At 45.9% G+C, this 23,495-nt stretch overlaps 1 protein-coding gene and 1 non-coding gene across 3 annotated transcripts in view; both read right to left on the minus strand.

Moving 5' to 3' along the window:
* Positions 1–23,495, minus strand: part of FRMD7 (FERM domain containing 7) — a 60,351-nt gene that overhangs the window by 31,341 nt on the left and 5,515 nt on the right. The gene's annotated exons all lie outside the window — the stretch shown is intronic.
* LOC127484997 (U6 spliceosomal RNA) lies at positions 956–1,061 on the minus strand. Its single transcript, XR_007912206.1, has one exon. It is a non-coding gene; the product is annotated as a U6 spliceosomal RNA (small nuclear RNA).

Below are 23,495 nucleotides of genomic sequence, written 5' to 3' on the forward strand. Positions count from 1 at the left end.
CTTTTCAGCATTCTAATCAAGCTGCTTAGTGGATCTAAAATTCTTTCCCACCAGTCAGTCCTCCCACTCAAGGAAGTGAAACTACAAATCTGTATCCTGTCTTGCCCTCATCTCCCTTGGATTACAGTACAGCAGTGTCTACCTTTGAATAATGCATGTACTATTTTCTTTATTTTTTAAAAAGAAATTATTCATTTACATTTTAAATCTCTTTGAGAGACAGACAAAAAAAGAGACAGAGCGGCAGAGCGACAAATAGAGAGCTCCCATTTGCTGGTTCACCCTCCCATCCTCCCCCAACTGCCCCTAAGAAATTCCTCCGATGGCTGGGACTGGACCTGCCTGAAGCTGGGCGCTGGAAACTCAGTACAGCTCTCCTGCATGGGTTGGCAGGAACCCAACCACCTCCATCACGACTGCCTCCGAGGGTCCATACCAACAAGAACCTGGAGTCAGGAACCGGAAGCAGGCAGCAAAGCCAGGCACTCCTATGTGTGACTCAGGTCTCTTAACTGCTCTGCTAAATTTCTGTCTCCTATGTATTATTTTGAACAGGCCTTTCCGAACTTGAATTTGTAAATGCAGTTCATGGGGTCATAACCATTGGACACTGATTCTTAGGGTGCCAAAATCATCTTCTCATGGAAAAAAAAAATACTAATCAAAATGGCTAGCTCTAGAAACCAAATCATTGAACTTTCTTTGCCCCCAGAGCGGTCGCCAATTTGTTAAAATAAACCCGATTGTAATCTTGTACTACTTTCTAACTGGAGGATTGGGGCAAATCAATTAGCTAATAGACTTATCTACCTTTCTCAGGTATCTGAAGACAAAAACCACGTGATTGGTTTAAGCGCACTGCCTGGTAAAGAATGGACATTCAATAAGTGGCTACTGGAAAAAAAAATAGATGAATAGGCCCCCCAATTTTTTATGTAAAAAAGTAGTTTTTCACAAAAATATGGAACGCTTCACGAATTTGCGTGTCATCCTGTGCAGGGGCCGTGCTAATTTTCTCTGTATCATTCCAATTTTACTTTATGTGCTGCTGAAGCAAGCACTAGGCCCCTAAATTTAACTTGATTCATGTTCATTAGTGTGAACATGATTAGTCACTATGCGACCTTGGGCAAATTACAGAACCTGTCTGAGCCTTGGTTTACTCATCTATAAAATGGAGGTAAAAATAGTATCATCTCATAGGGTCATGATGAGGATTACACAAGATAATTCAAACCAGGGTCTTTGTACAGTCACCGGTACATCATGTGACTTACACAATGCACACATGTAGAAAAGTGAGTCAGGGGGGCCGGCGCCGTGGCTCACTTGGTTAATCCTCACGCCGGCATCCTATATGGGCGCCGAGTTCTAGTCCCAGTTGCTCCTCTTCCAGTCCAGCTCTCTGCTGTGGCCCGGGAGGGTAGTGGAGGATGGCCCAAGTGCTTGGGTGCCTGCACCCGCATGGGAGACCAGGAGGAAGCACCTGGCTCCTGGCTTTGGAATGGTGCAGCTCTGGCCATTGCGGCATCTGGGGAATGAACCAGCAGATGGAAGACCTCTCTCTGTCTTGACCTCTCTCTGTAACTCTTTCAAATAAATAAAAATAAATCTTAAAAAAAAGACATTGGTGGGATGGCCATTTGGCATAATGGTTGAGACACAGTTTGAGATACCTGCATCCCCTACCAGACAGAGTGCCTGAGATAGAATCCTGGCTCTGCTCTTGATGCCGGCTTCCTGCCAATGCACACCCATGGAGGCAGCTGCTTATGGATCAAATTGTTGGGTTCCTGCTACTCACATGGGAGACCCAGATTGAGTTCTTGGCTCCTGACTTTGGCCTGGCCCAACCTTAGCTGTTGCAAGAATTTGGAGAGTCAATCAGTAGATGGCAACGCCCTCTCTCTCTGTGTATGTGTCTGCCTGTCTGCCTTTCAAATTAGTCAAATAAATTTTAAAAACTAAAAACAAGGATTGGCAGACTCCCACATCATGATGAAAGCTCTTGGCTAGTTGGACACTCTAATATGAAGGTACGCTTTGACACCTACCAGTTGAGTCCCATGTTTACAAATAATTATCTTCTTGAACATATTTTTGACAGCTCTATTTGGTATTCCAATTACATAACATAAATAAATTGTAGGTATTTCAAAAACTATTATGACTAGTAAAAGCAGGAATTGTCTCTGGGAAAATTAAGTTGATCTCTTTCCAATGACTGTGCAAGGTGGGCCTATCCAAAAATGTGCTGTCAAATTAATTTTGGATATGACAGCAATGAGAGAGTGATGGGGAAAAAAACAAAAATTTAGAAGGATTCTGTTCTCCAGTTGTTTTTGGAAACATCTATATTCTTATTCCACATTAAAGAAATAGGTGCTGGGGGCTGGCAGCACGGCACAGCAGGTTAAGCTACAACATACAATATTGATTTGAGTTCCAGATCCTCCACTTCCAGTTCAGCTCCCTGCTAATGCTCCTGGGCAGGCAATGGAGGATGGCCCAATTTCTTCAACTTTCAAATAAATAAATAAATTTTAAAAAAATAAATAAATAGGGGCCGACACTGTGGCATAGCAGGTAAAGCTGCTGCCTGCAGTGCCAGCATCTTATATGGGCACCAGTTAGAGTCCTGGCTGCTCCACTTCCAGTCCAGCTCTCTGCTATGACCTGGGAAAGCAGCAGATGACCCAAGTGCTTGGGCCCCTGCACCCACATGGGAGACCCAGAAGAAGCTCCTGGCCCAGCCCCAGCTGTTGTGGCCATTTGGGAAGGGAACCAGAGGATGGAAGATATCTCTCTCTGTCTCTCCTGCTCTCTCTGTAACTCTGACTCCCAAAGAAATAAAAAAATAAATATTAAAAAAAGGAGAACACAATCAGAAGTCTGTATTCAAAAAAAGTCCTTGGCCCTACATCAAAAATTGGCAGATGAATATAAATGTGCAAGTTTTATACTAAGATTGGCGATTAAATGTGTTTGTGTATTATGTATATGATTTATTATGAGTCTCTGCTGTGGCAAATTTTATCAATCAACTGACCAACAACACTTTAGACAGCATTAGAAAAAAGAAACTTTTAATATATCCACATATTGATTGTATACTTAACAATACACATTACAATTAAAGTTTCAGAAAAGGATAGTTTGAAACAAATAGCGTATTATGAACAGAAGTGTAATAGGGTATTTTTTACTTTTTCCTTATACTTGTTATGTTCTTCAAAGGAATGCTATAGATATGACAAAAGTTAAAAAGCACAGTAAAGCACAAAGTTTCTTATAATCACTTCTGTTTGCATTCCAAATATTTCTTACCTCCCCCTCAGGAAATTGTTCTCAAATGTACACATAATAATCACTCATGCTCCTTTATGTTTATGCCTTAATTTTTAACCCAAAATACAACCAGCTTAGTCGGCTCAGGCTGCCATAACAGAATACCATAGATTGGGTGGCTCAAACAATAGAAATTAATTTTCACACAGCCTGAAGGCTAGAAATCCAAGATGAGAGTGCCAGCATGGTCAGATTCTGGTAAGGTATCTCTTTCAAATGGCTCGCAGATAACCCTCTTCTTGCTATGGTCTCAAATGGGGGAAAGGCAGGGAGGTAAGGAGGGAAGAGATGGGAAAGGAAAAAGAGGGAAGAGGGAGAATGAGAGGGAGGAGAGAGGAGAGGGAGGAGAGAGGAGAGGGAAAGGGACAGGGACAGGGATGGAACTAGGGTTGTCTGTTTTGAATCCTGGATGCTTCACTTCCTGATGCAGGTCCCTGCTAATATGCCTGGGAAAGAGGTGGAGGATGGCCCAACTATATGGTTCCCTGCCACCCACATGGGAGACCCAGTTGGAGTTCCTGGCTCCTGGCTTCAGCTTGGCCTATACCTGGCTGTCATGGCCTTTTGGGGAGTAAACCAGGGGATGAAATTTAGCTTGCTCTCGCTCTCCCCTGCTCCCCACCTTTCAAATAAATAAATCTTTAAATAAAGAGAGAGGGATAAGGGCAAGAGGGAGGGGAGGGAGAAAGGGTAGGAGTGGAGAAAGAGAATTCTCCTCTTTTTATAAGGGTACCAATCCTATTGGACAAAGACCCCACCCATATTACCTCATTTAACCTCTATTATTTCCTAAAAGCCCCATCTCCTTAGTCACATGGAGAGTGAGAGCTTCAATATGGAAATTTTGGGAGGATACAAATCAGTCCATAGCAAGGACCCAGGTTTACCGTTCACATCAGTTACTATATTTACTCTTTATGACTTTTGGCTCTTTTCAAACACTAAATCCACTCTCAGATAATGAAGATTTGTGAGGCATTTTGGAAAGAATGCACTCAGTTTCAGAAGGCCAAAGAAGAGTTCCAAGAATGTGCTGAGCACCTGCAAAAAATATGAGGGGCAGCACACCATGGTGGCTAAGAATGTGGGCTCTGCAGCCAGATGTACTTGGCTCTAGTTCTAACTCCTCCACCCACTAGAGGGCTGATCACGGGCAGGCTGCTTAATCTCTCAGAGCCTCAGTTTCCTCAATTCCAAAATAGAATTTTCAGAGGCCAGACACAAGAGGCCACATACAAAGATTCCATTTATATGAAATTTCCAGGGGCCGGTGCTGTGGCACAGCAGGTTAACACCCTGGCCTGAAGTGCCAGCATCCCATATGGGCGCTGGTTCGAGACCCGGCTGCTCCACTTCCAATCCAGCTCTTTGCTGAGGCCTGGGAAAGCAGTGGAAGATGGCCCAAGTCCTTGGGCCCCTGCACCCATGTGGGAGACCCGGAAGAAGCTCCTGCCTCCTGGCTTCGGATCAGCTCAGCTCTGGTCACTGTGACCATTTGGGGAGTGAACCAACAGATGGAAGACCTCTCTGTCTCTCTCTCTCTCTGCCTCTCCTCTCTCTCTATGTAACTCTTTCAAAAAATAAATAAATCTTTAAAAAAAAAAAAAAGAAATTTCCAGAATAGGCAAATCCATAGGAATAGAAAGAAGATTCACGGTTACTGGAGGCTGGGGAGGGGTGTAAAGAACAGTGACTGCTAATTAGAGGCTTCTCTTCGGGACGATGGAAATATTCTGGACTTAGATAGTTGTGATGGTTGCTCAATGTAGCAAGTTACTAAAAATCAGGGATCAGAAGTGGCAAAGCCGGGACTCTAACCTGAACCCATATGGGATGCTCGCACTGCGGGCAGAGACTTAATCTTCTACACCAGGGTGCTGGCCCCAAACTTGTTATTTCTTTACTCTGCTTTTTAGTTCTTTTTGTTTTCCCGCTGTAATTTTCATCCTCTCAAGCTGTGGGCTTAATTTTTATGTACTTGCCTTTGTGCTTCTGTACAAACAGCATTCAAAAATTTCATGGAGGCCGGTGCCATGGTTCACTAGGCTAATCCTTGCCTGCGGCACCAGCACCCTGGGTTCTAGTCCCAATTGGGGCGCCAGATTCTGTCCCAGTTGCTCCTCTTCCAGTCCAGCTCTCTGCTGTGGCCTGGGAGTGCAGTGGAGGATGGCCCAAGTGCTTGGGCCCTACACTCGTATGGGAGACCAGGAGGAAGCACGTGGCTCCTGGCTTCAGATCGCCGCAGTGCACTGGCCGTAGTGGCCATTTGGGAGGTGAACCAAAAATTTCATGGAAATGTGTATTATGAAAAAAACTACACAAGGGTTTCCAAAATGCCATGCACCAAAATAAACTCATCTTTTAGTGCCCCTTCTCCATGAACTTTTTAAAGTTCCTTCACATATACTTTTACCCTTTTGTGACCATTTCCACTGTCTCTTCAACCAATAATGTATCACTGAGCACCTGTTATGGGCCAGGTACTTTCCTAGGCTCTCGGGGAACTGACATGAACAACACTCAAGCATTACTACCAAGGAACACATAGACTGGCAGTCAAGACAGGCACAGCAGTGGTTCATCACAGTAGTTTGGGCAAAGTGTCTTTGCAGAGGTGTGTATACCAGGGTCAGTACAGGATCACGCCCAAAGGGCACTTAACCCAGGAAGATGGGTAAGGGGGTAGTACAAGGGATCCCTAAGAGAGAAGATGGCTAATTGGAGGTGTGAAACAAGAATTGGAATTCATCAGGTGAAGAGAAGGAAGCTAGAAGGGAGTCAGAGGCAGAAGAGATTAGAAAACTGGGTGGGGCCAGCGCTGTGGCCTAGCAGGTTAAGCTTCCGCCTGCAGTGCTGACATCCCATATGGGCACCAGTTCGTGTCCCAGCTACTCCTCTTTCAATCCAGCTCTCTGCTAATGTGCCTGGGAAAGCAGTGGAAGATGGCCCAAGTCTTTGGGCCCCTGCACCTACATGGGAGATGGAAGAAACTCCTGGCTCAAGGCTTCCAATTGGCCCAGCTCCGGCCATTGCAGCCGTTTGGGTTGTAAGCCAGTGGATAGAAGACCTTTCTCTCTCTCTCTCTCTCTCTCTCTCTGTAACTCTACCTCTCAATAAATAAATCTTTAAAAAAAGACATTAGTTTCAAAAGAAAGAGAGAGAGAGAGAGAGAGAGGAAGGAAGGGAGGGAGGAAGGAAGGAAGGAAGGAAGGAAGGAAGGAAGGAAGGAAGGAAGGAGGGAGGGAAGGAAGGAGGGAAGGAAGGAAGGGAGAAATAAAGAAAACTAGGTGTGAACAGTGAACCTGCAAGCATTTTGATGTTACTAAAAGTGAAAGTGAGGCACAGCGGCTGACATACTGGACAGAAGCCATACGAAGGAGGGCCTTTTGTGGTACATGAAGCTATGAGCCTTCAGGTGGGGTGCAACATGAGGCTGACTGACTTTAAGCAGTGAGTCGCTCTCATCAGACTTGTATTTGAGGAACACTGGCCTGGAAGTAGTGAGGGCACAGCTTCCCAAGCTGGAAAGCACATATGAATCACCTGCAGGTCTTGTTGCAAGGCAGATTCGGATGCCAGAGGCCTGGAAATGGACATTCCTAACAAGCTCCTAAGGGAGACACCTGCTGCTGCTCTGTGGCTTACACCTTGAGGAACAAGAGGGGAAGGCTGAGAGCGTGGGGAGGCAAAACTGATGACAGAGGAGCACGGCTTGCTGCCACAGTTCGGAAGAGAGAAGCTGGTTTGGGGCTCTTCAAAAAGTTCACGGCAAAGGACATTAAAAATAGCTTCTTTTGGTGCCAAAATGTTTGAAATCCATGCATCCAAGGGGTCTTTGAAAAGTTCATGGAAGGGGCTGGCTTTGTGGTACAGCGGGTTAAATCGCCCATTTCACTGCCTGCATCTCATTATGGAGTACTAGTTCCAATCCCTGCTGCTCCACTTCCAATCCAACTCCCTGCTAATGCACCCAGGAAGGCAGCAGAAGATGGCCCAAGTCCTTGGGCCCCTGTCAGCCATGGGGGAGACCTGAATGGAGTTTCTGGCTCCTGGCTTTAGCCTCACCGAGCCTCGGCTGTTATAGGTATTTGGGGAGTGAAGCAGAGGATGGAAGATTTCTCTCCCTCTCTCCTTCTTTCCCTTTCTCCCTTTCTCTCTGTTGCTCTACCTTTAAAGTAAATAAACATCTAAATCGTATTTTAAAAGTTCAAGGAAAATGCACATTATGAAAACATTATGCTTGAATTTCAAGGGGTATTTTTTGTACCAAAAAAACCTTATCTTTGAACTTTTTGAAGTGGCCTTGTATAGGGGACGTGTCCCCATAATGATGCAACTGGACTTGGGGTGGTAAGAGACAGGGAAGATCCCAGAGATTACTGGCACTCTCTCTGCAGGCCTTAGAGACTTGCTTCCCTCTTGCTCACTGTCCGGGTAAGAGTTGGCACCCACTCTGAGCTTAGGCTACATCTTGCAGTCTTTATGCATCACTTTGCACATCTCTGACATTTCTTTCTTCACCAACTGGTCTACCAACCACATGGACAACAAGAGGAGACCCAAGCACCTTGCCTAACCTACTCCCCATCCACACCTTGTTACTCAATTCTCCCTACACCACCCTACTTAAAAGGCAAGAAGTTCCAGAACATTCTTCACCACTTATCTATGCACATATTTAAGCCTCTCCTGTGAGATTCCCTACCATTTGCACAAGTCTGAAGAGAAAATCCTGGCTCATCATATCAAAAGCTTTCTGCTGGCATAAACTTATAGAAGATTCTTTTGACATCCCACCTCTGATGTGTTCTTATTTCCTTCTAAAGATACTCATCTAGCACAATTCTTCCTAGTGTTTTATGGGGAACCTCAAGGCCTCCTCTTCTAGAAGCCCTTTTGCGACTCACCCCTATCGCCCACCCTGGCATTAGCCCGGAATCAGGTCCATCCCTAATTATATAAGCACATTGCCCACTAGCTCCGGCTGGCTACTTTCCATCTCCTTTTACTCTTCAAAGCCTGAACTCCAAATGACATATTTTGGAACTCAGGATCGGCTAGGGAGTGGACTTGTGCTGCTAAGTAGACCATGAAGTCTGAAGGTATTTCTGTGTTTTGGTACTATCTGATGTAGATGCAGGCTAAGACCATTTGCAATGGTGCTGATTTCATTTTGGCCACACAGTGAAACCTGCTTCTGCATCCTGGTCCATTAGTACCCTCCTTCACTTGAACCTGCTCTCTGTTTATGAATAGCAATAGGCACACACCTCACTCGGACCCCCCTGAAGGCAAGCCTTTCTCCTCTCTTATACCCATAGGCTGCATCAAGGAATCTCAGAGCCTCTTGAGTATTAAGGCCTGAGATTACTTTTTAAAGATTTTTACTTCTCACTAAAAAAGCAAATAGTCTGACATGGGGGTGAAAAACGATGAGTCTGATGTGGTACAGTGGGTTAAGTTGCTGCCTGTGACACCAGCATCCCATATGAGTACCAGTTTTAGTCCTGGCTGTTCCACTTTCTGAGCCAGCTCCCTGCTAATGCACCTGGGAAAGCAGCAGAGGATGACCCAAGTGTTTGGGCCCCTGCCCCCCACGTGGGAGACCTGGATGGAGTTCCTGGCTCCTGGCTTCTGCCTGGTCAACCATCGTGGTCATGTGGGGAGTGAAGGAGCCAATGGAAGATCTTTGTCTCTCCCTCCCTCTCTGTAACTCTGCCTTTCAAATAAATAAATAAGTCCTTAAAAAGAGGTATGTGCATATCTTCCACGCTTACCAGTATAATCAAGTGAAACTAATTTTGCAAGAAATAAATCGAATCTACTTTGAAAGTTTGTACTGAGTAAGCCACCCAGGGAAATAGGCAAAATGCCCCTTCCGGCTAGGGCAGAAGAAATTCCATTGACCAAGCTGTGAGCCTTCTGGGGTTTAACTCCTGGTGAAAAGAGAACCGCTGAGAGTTGCAAGAGGCTAATTGCCAGGTAGCAGCAATTCATTCTAAGAGAGAGCGCTCTCCACCGGCAGTCTGGTCTTTGAGCAGCTGGTGGAGGGGAAGGTGCAGGTAGACACATCAAAGAGCAAAGACTAAGTAGGAAGTCAACTGGGGCCTTTTCCCCAGAGCCCATAGGACTCAGCTATAAACCCGGGAGGGAAGCACAGTTTAACTGTGTTCTTAGAAGTTCCTGCTCGCGGGGTAGAGCAAGGATAACTGTGGGGAGCAGCCCGGACTGGACTGAGTTACTGGAATTAAGACTTATTCTATGCATCTGCTCTCCCACAATATGGCGCTGGGAGAGAAGTAAACAGCTTCTACACAGCTGCCTCCAGTTCAGCTAATAAACTGTAGGACTTGCTCCTGATTGGAGGAGAGCAGCGTACTCGGCGTGTGGGCAGCCGAGTTAGGATTGGCGGAGGAGGACTATAAAGGAGGAGAGAGACGGCATGCACCAGGAACATCTAAGGGGAACATCTAAAGGAACACCTGTGCAGCCCCCGAGAAAGCCAGCCGGCGGTGTGCCGCTCCCCTGCGGAAGTGGGGAATGTGGCCAGGGGGAACTGCCCTTCCACGGAGGTGGAATCAGCAGCAAACCCAGGGAGGGCCGAGCAGACGAAAGAACAGCGCAGGGTCCTGTGTCGTTCCTCCACGAAGAGGGGGAGCGACATAATGGTGCCGTGACTCGGATATGAAGCCTAGGCAGGGTTTAGTGTTGCTCCTCCACGAAGAGGGGGAGCGACATAATGGTGCCGTGACTCGGATATGAAGCCTAGGCAGGGCTTAGTGTCGTTCCCCCACGAAGAGGGGGAGCGACATAATGGTGCCGTGACTCGGATATGAAGCCTAGGCAGGGTTTAGTGTCGTTCCTCCACGAAGAGGGGGAGCGACAGATAACCCTTATGTTGCTTGTGCACGTGTGAAATTCACACCAAATAATAAATGGCTTTTATTTTCTTTCTGAAAGCATAAAGCAGTTCGAAGTTACAAGTGTGAGAGGCAGAAGGTTAAAAGTTGCTCGGGATTAACTGCTCACAAGGGTTACTGGCCCAGGCGACTGAGCCGGCAGCTGAATGAGCACCTCCGTGCCATGTGGCCATACTGGTCCTGATGAGACCAAGGCAGGAAGAGACCTCGGGAAGCAGTCAGCTGGCCTAGGACCTGAGACATGATACTTGGTGGGGCAGACACCTTTTCCTAGCTGCAAGATGTCATTGCCTGAGGCCTTATGGAGGCCTGGCTGGGACCTTGACGGCTTGGCAGCTGATTCACACTCTTGGCTGGAGTAGGCGGATGGAGTAGTTGAGACTCTCACTGGTTAGAGTTCTCCTTCTTAGGCGGGGTTTGGCACAGCAGTTAAGATGCTGCTTGGGACGAGGCCGGCGCCGTGGCTCACTTGGTTAATCCTCTGCCTGCGGCGCCGGCATCCCATATGGGCGCTGGGTTCTAGTCCTGGTTGCTCCCCTTCAGTCCAGCTCTTTGCTGTGACCCGGGAAGGCAGTGGAGGATGGCCCAAGTGCTTGGGCCCCTGCATCTGCATGAGAGACCAGGAAGAAGCAGCACCTGGCTCCTGGCTTCGGATCGGCGTAGCTCCGGCCATGGCAGCGATTTGGGGGGTGAACCAACGGAAGGAAGACCTTTCTGTCTCTCTCACTAACTCTGCCAGTCAAAAAAAAAATATTCTGCTTGGGACACCCACAATTCCTACATCCCATACAATGGGTTCGAGGCACGGCTCTGCTCACAATTCCAAGTTCCTGCTGATGCAGACCCTCATGAGCAGCAGGCGATGGTGCAAGTTCTTAGGTTCCTGCCACCCACATGGGAGACCTGGCTTCAGCCTGACCCTTGGCTCTTGCAAGCATCTTGGGAGTGAAACAGTGGATGGGCGACATCTCTCAGACTGCTTCTGCTCTCAGAAACAAATATAACAAATAAAAGTGTAAAAAATAAAAGCAGTTATCCTTAATACTAAGAAAATACCCACAACGTTCCCACCCTAACAACAATCTTACCCCCATTCCTTGGACAGGGAAATTAACATGCCTACATTAGAAAGACTGTTGCAAAGTGACAGCATAATAACAGCATTCTCAAGACTGTGCTCCCAAGTTGCTTGGAAATTACTAGCTACTCTGGGTAATTAAAACAATTATAATTGTTTGTTTCTACGCACTGCTGTAGCACTAAATCCGTACGGTGTGCATGATGCACGATTCTAAATGGTAGTTGGAATTTTCTTTCAGGCTGAAATTGAATCTGTATATATCTAGCAATGAGAGACACCCAGGACACAACAGAGCCCATTAGCTGTCTTGGACTCCAAGCCCTGCCTTTTGTAAACGGATTTAGAACCAGAGCAGGTAAGATGCTGGCCTGGGGTTCTTTCAGCAGGTGAAGAGCAGACCTACAAGTGGAACCCACATCTTGCCTCCAGTAATGGGCTCATTTAATCACACCAGGCTGGCCTAAAAATGCAAAAGGAAAACTAATATCCAGGTGCCTGAAGGGGAAGAAAGAACTAAACACCGGCAACTTGTTCTTTTGATCACTATTTCCTTTCGTATTCACTGCTCCTGACTGTATCATCCTTTGTAAACGTTGGACTGCATTGTGGTGGACTCACTCTTCTCTCCCCCCTCCCCCCCGCCGTGTTGTTTTCCGTTAGGCTCACGTGCTCCCAGTTCCTGTTTCTTCCTTCCTGTGATGAGCTTCCCTTCCTTGAGAAAGAGTAGTCACTCTCTTGCCCAGGTGGGGCTGCGAGCAGGTTGAAAGCGACTGCATTCTGACAGCTTGTGAAATTCACAGAAACTCTATAAAGCAGCCCTTAAGGAATGGGACCTTTTAAAACATCTAGACCACGGAGCCCAGCATATTAGGGTAACTGCGGAAAATCTGGGTGGACTATTCAGAAAGTCTTTTAAAAGTGTATTCAGGAGAGGCTGGCGTGGTGGCGCAGCGGGTTAACGCCCTGGCCTGAAGTGCCGGCACCCTATTTGTGTGCCGGTTCAAGACCCGGCTGTTCCACTTCCGATCCAGCTCTCTGCCATGGCCTGGGAAAGCAGTAGAAGATGGCCCAAGTGCTTGGGCCCCTGCACCCATGTGGGAGACCCGGAAGAAGCTCCTGGCTTCAGATCGGTGCAGCTCTGGCCGTTGCAGCCAGTGGATGGAAGATCTCTCTCTCTCTCTCTCTCTCTCTCTCTGCCTCCACTTCTCTCTCTGTGTAACTCTGACTTTCAAATAAATAAATAGTTTTAAAAAAGTGTTCAGGAAACTATTCCCAAATAAGTGGAATGGGAACGCGCATGTGGAGTTTAGGGATCGGTAACAAAGTAATATTTCAGTGTTTAAAATATATAACAGAGATGGGCATTTGGCCTGGTAGACAAGATGCTCCTGTCCTGTAATCCAAATGTCTGGGTTGGATTCCTGGCTACAGCTCCTGTCTCTAGCTTCTTGCTAATGCAGACCTTGGAAGGCAGTGGTGATGGCTTAAGGAACTGGGTTCCTGCCACCTACATGGGAGACTTGGATTGAATCCTGGCTCCTGATTGCAGCCCATGCCCAGCTCCAGCCTTTGTGGTTATTTGGGGAGTAAGCCAGTGGACAGGAGCACTGTCTAGTGTCCTCCCTCCCTCTCTCCCCACTGACGTTCTCTCATCTCAAAAAACTGCTTATAACAGTCCTTACATATGTGTGTATACTAAAATTTGAGTGCCGAACTGATACTTGAATTTCATTGTGTTCCTTTTGCTTCTCAGAATCTTTTTTTAAACAGATTTTATTTCAGAATAGTTGTAAATTTACCAAACAAAAACTGTGAAGTAGTTACACATAGAGTTCCCCTATAGCCCTCAGCCCATTTCCTCTGTTAACACCTCACAGTAGCATGTCTGCCACAGTTGTTTATAATGAACTGAGGTGCTATTGTTTATTGAAGGTGCACGTGAAGGTTTTAGTAAAAGCAAAAACAACTGCTGAGGGCTTCTGGCTGATTAGCACAGTGAGAGGCATGTGAGCTATCACTCAAGCTAGTCATCCAGCTATGAAGTCCCCCCACCCCAACACCCTCATGCTAGCCAGGTGTGCCTGCTTGTCAACACCTGCAGACGACACTAAGCGACCAGTCCCGCCCGCCCTGCAGCACAAACACTCGGAGGGGCCCCCACCTCGGAGCTGACTCAGCCTCTTGCCAAGTTCCCAGCTTGCGGCAGTCAGTTAGGACCTGTCAGTTCACTCCTGTTTCCCTACCCAGACATCTGCCTGAGCTCCTGACCCAGGTTCATCCAGTCTCTCCACCTGTGTTCCTGCTCTTTGGTACTCACTTGACTCCATGTAGCTCTGCTCGCCTCTTGACTGATCAGCACGTATGAAGGTACTACAGAAAGTTCATGAACAGTGCAATTTAAAGATAAGTTTATTGGGGCCAATGCTATAGCATATCGGGTAAAGCCCCCGCCTGCAGTGCCGGCATTCCATATAGGCACTGGTTCGAGTCCCAGCTGCTCCACTTCTGATCCAGCTCTCTGCTATGGCCTGGGAAAGCAGTGGAAGATGGCCCAAGTCCTTGGGCCCCTGCAGCCACATGGAGACCTGGAAGAAGCTCCTGGCTGCTGACTTCAGGTTGGCTCAGTTCTGGCCGTTGCAGCCATTTGGGGAGTGAACTAGTGGATGGAAGACCTTTCTCTCTGCTTCTCTCTGGCTGTGACTCTAACTCTCAAATAAATAAATCTTTAAAAATAAACCTAAGTTTATTTTGCCACAAAGAACACAAATCTGCATATACAAGTGGTCTTCAGATGTTCGTGGAAAATGCATATTGTGAAAAAACTGCACGGAGTTCAAAAACAACTTATCTTTCATGTTTTCTTTTTCTTTATTTACTCCCTAAAGGACTGTAACAGTTGGGGCTGGACTGGGGCTGAAGCCGAGAGCCAGGAACTCAATCCAAGTCTGCTATGTGGGTTGCAAGAACCCAATTACTTGAACTATTACCTTTGCCTCCCAGGATCTGTGTTAGCAGGAAGCTGAAGTCAGGAACAAGAGCCAGGTATCAAACCCGAGCACTCTGATGTAGAATGTGAGCATCCTAACCTGAGTATTAACAGATAGGCTCGCCCCCAACTTATTTTTTCATTCTTTTTTTATGAAGTTTTTGAAGTCGTGCACACATTCGATGTTGTGCACCCACTCGATGATTCACGAAGATTTGCTGAACCTGTTTAGCACAACTTAACTCCTGAACCCGCTTGCAGCTTTCCACCCCTTTCCTTAGCCTATTCTGGTTTGTGGCCATCCAAGCCCTTGAGTGCTAACTCACATGGGCGAGCATTCGAGTTTCCTGAACTCTCAACTCGAACTCAGGGATTGTACAGCCTTCTCAGCTGGGCTTAGTCTGGGGCTGACCACAGACTCTGCCATCCTCCCTCCTCCATGTTCAGTGCAGTGGCTCTGTTGGTAAAGTGTGCAACAGAACTCATGGCAGTTTTCTGGGATTCTCTAATCATACGCAGACACAAGCACAGCCAAGCCCAGAACAGCTTAAATTCATATATTTCATTTAAATGCTACGCATCGAAAAGTCTAGTGTATAATAAAGAGACAACATGGGGGTTGAACTTGCGAAGCGCAGAATGATGAAGAACCTGCGAAGGAGGTAGTGGTAGGATTCATGACTGACTTACAATCTTCAGTGAAGAACTGGGTTCCAAGGGATACTGATCTTTGTATCTTAAAATTACAGCATACCCCAGTGTAAGCTTTTCCAATTCCATTCTCTAATTGCTTAGGTGGAATTCTTTGTGTAGAGGTATCCTGTTAAGTGGACTCGTTGCTATTTATAAATCAAAACCAAAGCTCTCTCTCACTTTGGAATGTTGAACTTGGCCTTTGCTTTTCTCAATTTAAGAGACTCAAATCCACATATGCACAGATGAACATGTTCATGGTGGCATCCATGGGGAGATTCGAGAAGATTATTAAGAGATTATTATTAAGAGATTATTAAGAGATTATTAAGAGTAGAGATGACCTCTCCTTTGTTGCCCTTTGTGGAACCCAAGGCAGAACATTTCTCATTTCTGGCAACCCCATTTCAAATAGTTCTACCCCCATGCACAGCTGATTCAGGGAAAAATTGTTACTAAAATACACGAAATGTTCATACCACATCCCTCCTGACTTAACACTTGATGTCAGGGCCAGTGTTGTAGTGTGGCAGGTAAAGACGCCACCTGCAGTGCCGGCATCCCATATGGACACTTGTTTAAGTCCCGGCTGCTCCACTTCCAATCCAGCTCTCTGCTATGGCCTGGGAAAGCAGTGGAGGATGGCACAAGTCTTTGGGCCTCTGCACCCGTGTGGGAGACCTGGAAGAAGCTCTTGGCTCCTGGCTTCAGACTGGCCCATCCCTGGCTATGGTGGCCATCTGCGTAGTGAACCAGAGGGTGCAGAGGAGGGAAGATATTCTCTCTCTCTCTCTTTCTCTCTTTGTCTCTTTCTCCTTCTCTCTCTCTCTGCCCCTTCTCTCCCCCTCTTCCCCTCTCTTCTCTCTGTAGCTCTATCCTTCAAATAAATAAAACAAATCTTTACAAAAAATATTTAATGTGCTAGAATGATTTTCCTGCTGGCCCTTTATCAGCTAACTCAGTGGAGCTGGGATTGGCTGCCTGGCAGCTGAGATCAGGAACAGAATTCACTGTTTCATTGATTCAACACATATTTAGGGAGCATCTAGTACATTTCAGGTTAAGCACTGATTATTCAATAGACATTCCTTGCATTCATAGAATAGCCCGGTGTCCTTTTGGACTTCTAACCCCACTCATTCCAAAAATGACCTTAGTTTTTAGCCTCATATGATTCTCAGAGGCCACACGTCTTTATAACCTTGTCCACTTCTCTGAGAGATTTCCAGTGTCCCTGTGTCCCATGAAAGCTCCCTAACAGCTCTTGCCAGCCCTCTTCTTCCAAGTCAGTTTTTTCCCATCAACTGCTGACCTTGTTTTCTGCACCACTATTCCCAATACACAAAAGCTAATTTAAGATGGAAAATCCCAGGGTAACTCCAGCATGGTGGCTCTGGAAACACAGGCCTTGGGCAGAGAGTGGCTACAGTGCTCAAGTGCACAGGCTCTTAAAGCAGACTGCCCCTTGCAAATTCTGGTTCTACCACTTACTTCAGACAAGTTTACTTGTCTTCTCTTCTCAGTTTATTTATCTGTCACATGGGGATTTTGACAATACCTACTTATTGAGGACATCAATGATATAGTCCCCTTTAATCCACGATTCCACCCTCCTTAGTTTCAGTTACCCACCATCAACTGAGGGTTGAAAGTATGAAACGAAAAATTCCAGAAGCCAACAATTCCTATGTTTTAAGTTCTGTGCCGTTGTAAGTAGTGTGATGAAATCTTGCTCCAGCCCTCTCTATCATGACCAGAATGAAATTGTCCCTTTGTCCAGCATGTCCATTATGTGTGCACTACTGCCCCCAGACCCCGTTAGTGATTTGTAGCCATCTCAGTTATCAGATTGTTGCAGTATTGCAGTGCTGATATTCAAATAACTAGTATTTTATTTAATAATTGCCTAAAGCCAAAGAGAAGTAATGCAAAGAAGGCACCAGAGCAGAAAACCTTGAAGGACAGGGCCTGGCATTGTGGCACAGTGGGTTAAGGCACAGCTTGCAGTGTTGGCATCCCATGTCAGAGTGCCAGTTCAAGTCCTGAATGCGCCTCTTCTGGTCAGGCTTCCTGCTAACGCACCTGGGAAAGCAGCAGAAGATGGGTCAATTACTTGGATCCCTACCACCCGTGTGGGAGACCTGGATGGAGTTCCTGGTTCCTGGCTGTAGCCTGGCCCAGTCCTGGCATTACAGGCATTTGGGGATTGAACCAACTGATGGACAATCTTTCTCTCTCTCCCTTGCTCTATCTCTTTCTCTCCCTCTGTAACTTTGCCTTTCAAATAAATAAATATTTTTAAAACAGTATTATTTGATGATCAACTTTTATTTTTTATTTAACTTTTTAAAAAATTTAAGGTATACAAATTTCATGTATTCCGTATATACAGATTTAGGAACACAGTGATACTTCCTACCCTACCTTCCCTCCCGCCCATCCGCCCATCCTTCCTCCTCCTTCCTCTCTTACTCCCTCTCTTAATTTTTACAATGAGATGATCAACTTTTAAAAATACTGAGCATTATACATTATATTGTGAGGGCAATAGTTATTGTATAGGAAACCACTTTGTTGGACATGTAAGTTGTTTTCTCCTTTCAGCTTTTGCAAATGACATTAAGATAAACATTACAGGCCAAAAATACATGCATATGTCTTTACACAACAATCTTAACCATTTCCTCGGAATGCATTTTTCTGGAAATCAAAGTTCTTCAGCTCACTTGGGGTACTTGTTGGTTGTCTTATTTTGGCTTTGGGCTTTTAATAAATAAATATTAAACTACTTCATTAAAATTTTGCGTCAAATTTTCATTAAACCCTAAAATATCAATACAAATTATGGGAAGAATTCATGACAGTGATTGTTCATGCTTGGTAAAGCAGTGAAAGGATTTTATGAACACAAACTGAGGACTAGAATTCTGGATGCACAGGCCATAAAGGAGAGCTGGGATTCTATGAAGGCCCTTCAAAACATTCATGCAAAAGGGAAATTAAGAGATAAGCTTATTTGGTGCAAAAAAATTAAAGTCCAGGGTGGGCGTTTGGCATAGTTGTTAAGATCTCACTTGGTATGCCCGTATTTCATATCAAGTGCCTAGAGTTGAGTTCCAGCTCTATTCCCGATTCCAGCTTCCTGCCAATGTGCACCTTGGGACGCAACAGGTGATGACTGTTGGATCCCTGTCACCCATGTAGAAGACCCAGATGGAGCGCCAGGCTCCTGGCTTTGGCCTGGCCCAGCCCTGACTGTTGCAGGCATTTGGGGAGTGAAAAAGAGAATGGAGATCACTGCCTCTTTCTCTCTGCCTTTCAAATACATAAAATGAATACATTTCTAAAACATTTAATTGACGTTCGTGCAGTTGTGTTCATAATGTACATTTCCGTGAACTTTTAGAGTTCTTGTATGCCTGGATTTCAAAGTCAGTGTGCACCAAAATAAGCCTATCTTTTCATTTCATTTCCACAAACTTTTACAAGTATTCCTGAACTTTTACTTCCTGCTGCAAGTACTTACTTGTAGTTGGCTCATGTTGCAGAAGCCTAATTTCTTCATTTGAAAAATCTTATTTATGACTGGCTCCTGCTTGTTTCTCTTGTCTCAGCTCTCAGTCTCTCAGCACCCTTTGCCCTCAGTTGTAAGTTGTACGGCAGTTGAGGACCACAAGTCTTTCCCTGCTACTCCCGTGCCTGGACCAACCTTCAAATCTGCTTCCCCTCCCCCTCCCCACCCAGTTCCCTAACACATACCTAAATAATTAGCACCAGCCATTTAGGGGTCAGATTAGCCATCATCATGCTCTGTAAACCCTATCCGACTATCCCCTCCAGAAACATTCTTCAAGCTGGGTGACCCGTCTGTCTCCTATTGTGCCAGAAGAAATGACCATTATTGCTATCATGTTTATAGGAGGGTACGTTAAAAAGTTCACGGAAAATGGAATTGAAAGGTAAGTTTATTTTGGTACAAAAGATTCTTGAGACTCATGCCCAGTTTTGTGATAATATGCATTTTTGGTGACCTTTTTGAAGACCCCTCCTGCACATGCTGTCTGCATCTGTAGCCTATGAGCTCTGGGAGGGGAGGCACCATGTTTTACTCACCTCTCCATCCTCAATAGCTGACACAGTGCGTGGTAGCAGCAAGGGCTCATGTGAACTTGTGAAATCGGTAATGAATGAGTGCAGGATAATCACACCTATTTCACAAACTTATTCATTAGCATAGCTATGAAATAATATAAGTGCAAATACCTGGAACAGGGTTAGGGCCAGAAATTGTATCTGCTAGCTTCCTGGGAAATTGACAGTAACTTTGTAACAGAGCTCCGGCAAGCTCTTCAAATGCCCTGGCTGTGAAGTTCTGGAGAACCTTGGCTGAAGTCTGTTGAAAGGTAAATTTCGTCATCATAGTAGGCCTCTCAGCAGACAAAGGACCTCTTGTTGAAGACAGCTAAGCCCTGCGATGAGTGGTGAGGCGCCATGCCTAAGTGCTTCCAGGGCCTGGGGTCAGCTCACCCAGACAGACCTCCCCTTTTGCTGGCCTCACACCTTGGACTCTGGAGAGCAGGAGCAAATGGGAAAAGAGGAGCAGAGGGGATAAAGAAAGGGGAGGTGACGTCAGAGTCTGTGGGGGTATAATTGTAGCTTTTGCACAGCAGCTGTGTTTAGACCCAGACAAGAAATATCTCAGAGCATTCCAAAGCCCTACCCGACAGGAGCGCCCCTTTGAGCGCCTGTCACCTTCCACTCTTTCTGAGCTTTGCCGCCCTTGGCAGCTCTTCCCAGGGCTGCCTTCCCCTAGCCCCTCATTGGCCAACTCTGCACTGCCTCCTGGGGTGCAGTTGCACTCTTAAGGGTGGAGCGCTCAGCTGTAGAACTGGTCTAACCGAACGCCTTTCCAGCTCTGACAGTCTGGCGCAAAGCTACTTCGCGGCACCTACTCTCACAAAAGCCAGCACCCGGCTGGCAGGCTCCAGGCCCTTTGAGGAAATGACTGGGCCAGTCCAGCTAACTCGAAGATGGTTCTGCCCCTCAGGCCATACCCTTTTGACCCCAAGACTTTGGAGTTTGAAGAATTTCTCCTTTCAGTTGCAACTGACATTTTCAATTGTCTTAAAGTACAAATTAAGGCTAATGTCCTCTGCGTGTGCATGCGTGTGTGTATACGTGTGTGAGTGTGTGTGCGTGTGTGTGTGACAGACCAACAATGCAAATACAGGGTAGCTGGCCGTTTAAAAGGGAGAAAGCCTTATAGACTGATTTTTGCGCGTTAGCAGGTTTCACTGGGAGAGAAGCAGAGAGCTCTGGCTGCAGGGTAGGAAGCCCTTCCAGAGCCGGGATGAAATGTGAAGGGGTGGCAAGGCCCCAACTAACTGAAACTCTTCAGAGATTCCCACGAGTGTAGACTTGCACAAACACCCAACTGCCACCCACCTAGCTCCAAAGCCAGTTCCCCAATCCCCTCCCCCAGCACCTCACATGTTCTTGGCTTCCGGTTCCCTCCCCCTTTCAGCTGTGGGGCAGGGGCAGGGGCAGGGGCAGGGGTGGGTGTAGGAAGGCTGCAGGGCAGACCTCCCCTCTGAGCTCCCGCAGGAAGGCAGCCTAGCAGCCAGGTGACAGCAGATGTGGGGCACCCAAACCACACTTGGCCTGCTGCTCAGCCTGGCCTGGGGCCAACCAAAGCACAGCACTTTCTTTCTTTCTCAGTTCAATTTATTGAACGAATCAACAAGCCTTAGGATATGAAGGACAGAATCAACCCAGTGTAAACAAAGACATTCCCCGGGAACCATGGGACCCATGCAACGACAAATAAACCCTTGGCAGAGAGACAGCCAACATTGGCTAGCTATACGGGGACATTATGATTTGAGGATAAAGAATCTGACCCGATTTAGAAGCTTCTTCACTTGGCATTCTTTTTTTAAAGAATATTTTTAAAGATTTATTTATTTATTTGAAAGGCATAGATAGAAGAAGAACAACAAGAAGAGGAAGAGGAAGAAGAAGAAGACGACGAAAGAGAGAGAGATCTTCCATCTGTGAGTTTACTACCCAAATGGTTGAAACGGCCTGGCCATGAGACAGGAGCTTCTTCTGGGTCTCCCACGTGGATTCAGTGGCCCAAGTACCTGGGCCATCTTCTATTGCTTTCCCAGGTGCATTAGCAGGGAGCTGGATTGGAGGTGGGGCAGCTGGGACTTGAACCAGCATCCACATGGGATGCCAGCATTGCAGGCAGAGGCTTACCCTACTATGACACAGCACCAGCCCCTCACTTGACATTCTTTGCTCAGGCATGGGGAAGAGGTGAGCTGATCTGGTCAGCCTGTTGATCAGTATATCAACAAATATTGACTGAGCACGTAGTGTGGGGCAGGCTGCTTGGGACAAGAGAATACACCATGAAGTCCTGGAAAACCAGGAATCTTGGCTGCACTTACAGCAATCATACCCAAGTCAAAACCCTACCACCTAACCAATGACCAGCCAGAATTTAAAAGAGATATTGATTGACTGATTGATGAAAGAGAGAGAGAGAGAGAGCACTCCCATCTGCTACTTCGCTTCCCAAATGCCCACAATGGCCAAGGCTGGGTTTGGCCAAAGCCATGGCCCAGGAACTCAATCTAGGTCTCCTATGTGGATGGTAGAAGCCAATTTACATCAGCCATTACCACTGCTTCCCAGGGTGTACATTAGCAGGAAGCTAGAGTCAGGAGCTGCAACAAGGATTGAACCTAGGCACTGTGATGTGCCAAATAGGCTAGACAGACTGGGTTTTGAATCTCAGTTCATCCACTAATTTAAATAGAAATATGACCTTGGATACGTCAACCTCCATGTTCCAGTTTCCATGCCTGTAAAATAGACATAAAAATATTTCAAGCATCATCACCTTGGAATATTGCAGCTTAGACATATGACTAAGTATCTGGATATGTGTTCACCATCTAGAGTTGAAGCTAATTTCATTAGGTATCAGTGTAGCAAACACATATCACTGTCTGCCACTGCTCCATGTGTTTTACATATATGAATTCATTTCACCTTTGTGACAACTCTGTGGAATGTGTACTCTCATATTACTCCCATTGTACAGGTGAGAAAACCCAAGACACAGAGAGGATGTGGTTAGTCTCACATTATGCCCATTTTACAGGTGAGAAAACTGGAGCTACGGAGAGGTTATGTAACTACCCTAGACAGTGACACTCATTTGATTTGTGTAAGATTGCTTAAGAATACATATGCAAAATATTTCTAGAACATAGCTTGTGATAAATCCATTTATGATCATTATTCAGTAATGTTGTTAATACTAGTAACTATGTTAGCATTACTCCGAGTAGTGGCCAGGGAGTAGTTTAGAATGTAGTCAAATACAAAGGCTTTGGCTATATCCATCTGCTTCCTTAGAGGAAGCCCTACATTATTTTAGGTAACTCTAGACAGTTGTTATGGGCCCTCCCAGGATTAATGACTCCAGGGGAAAGAGCAAATCCCCTAGGGCTGATGACTAAGCACAGGCCAAACAAGGCAGAAAGTGGGATAAATTAACTCTGAGAGGCCCCACAGGAAGTGCAGACCTGGGGGAGCACAGCTCTGTTGCCTGGAGGTGGGTTGCAACATCAAGCAGTAGCAAAAGAAACTCCAAACTGACAGAGAACAGTCTTTGTTCTACATTGGTTTGTGAAGTGTGGAAGCAAAGAGGTTTGAAAGAAAGAGAGTGGGCAGTTAACATCCTTTTGTGTTAGGAACCTTACTTCTGCTATTCCATTTATCTTCCCAAATACCTCAGGAGCCACGTGCTATGATTAGCCTCATTTTAGAGATAGGGAACAGGCTAGAGAGGTGAGGTCACCCACCTGACGTCCCTTACCTTAAAATCGTAGGAGCTTGGAGTAGAATTCAGGTAGTACAACTTTAGATGTGTCTCATCTCTATAATCCCATGCATAAATGCAAAACAAAACTGATCATGGTCCCCCGAACTTGATCCTCTGCTTTTATTCTCTATGTCAGTGAATGGCACCATCTAAGTGAGAAACTTGGAAGTTATCTACTCCTTTTTTACTCATCTCTCCTATACAAATGGGGCCATCAAATGGGTCCAGAAATTCTATCTCATTAGCACCTCCTTTATCCATATTCCCTATCTGTCTTCACCATTAACTACATTCAGAGCCCTATCAGCTGGAATATTGAGGCTTAGGCAAACCAGGGAGCTGCAAAAGGTTTGCAGGGAAATGGAATTGAATTCATTCATATAAAAATTTTGAAATCTGTGCATAGATTTCTCATAACACACACTTATTGCAGACCTTGCATATGCATGGATTTCAACATTCCTTACCCCCAAAATAAACTTATCTTTTAATTCTACTTTCCGTGAACTTGTTGAAATATGCTAGCATGTATGATAATGTAGTTTGTCCATTTAAAATTAGACTCAT

Source organism: Oryctolagus cuniculus, chromosome X, assembly GCF_964237555.1.
Source record: "Oryctolagus cuniculus chromosome X, mOryCun1.1, whole genome shotgun sequence".
Taxonomy (NCBI): Eukaryota; Metazoa; Chordata; class Mammalia; order Lagomorpha; family Leporidae; genus Oryctolagus; species Oryctolagus cuniculus.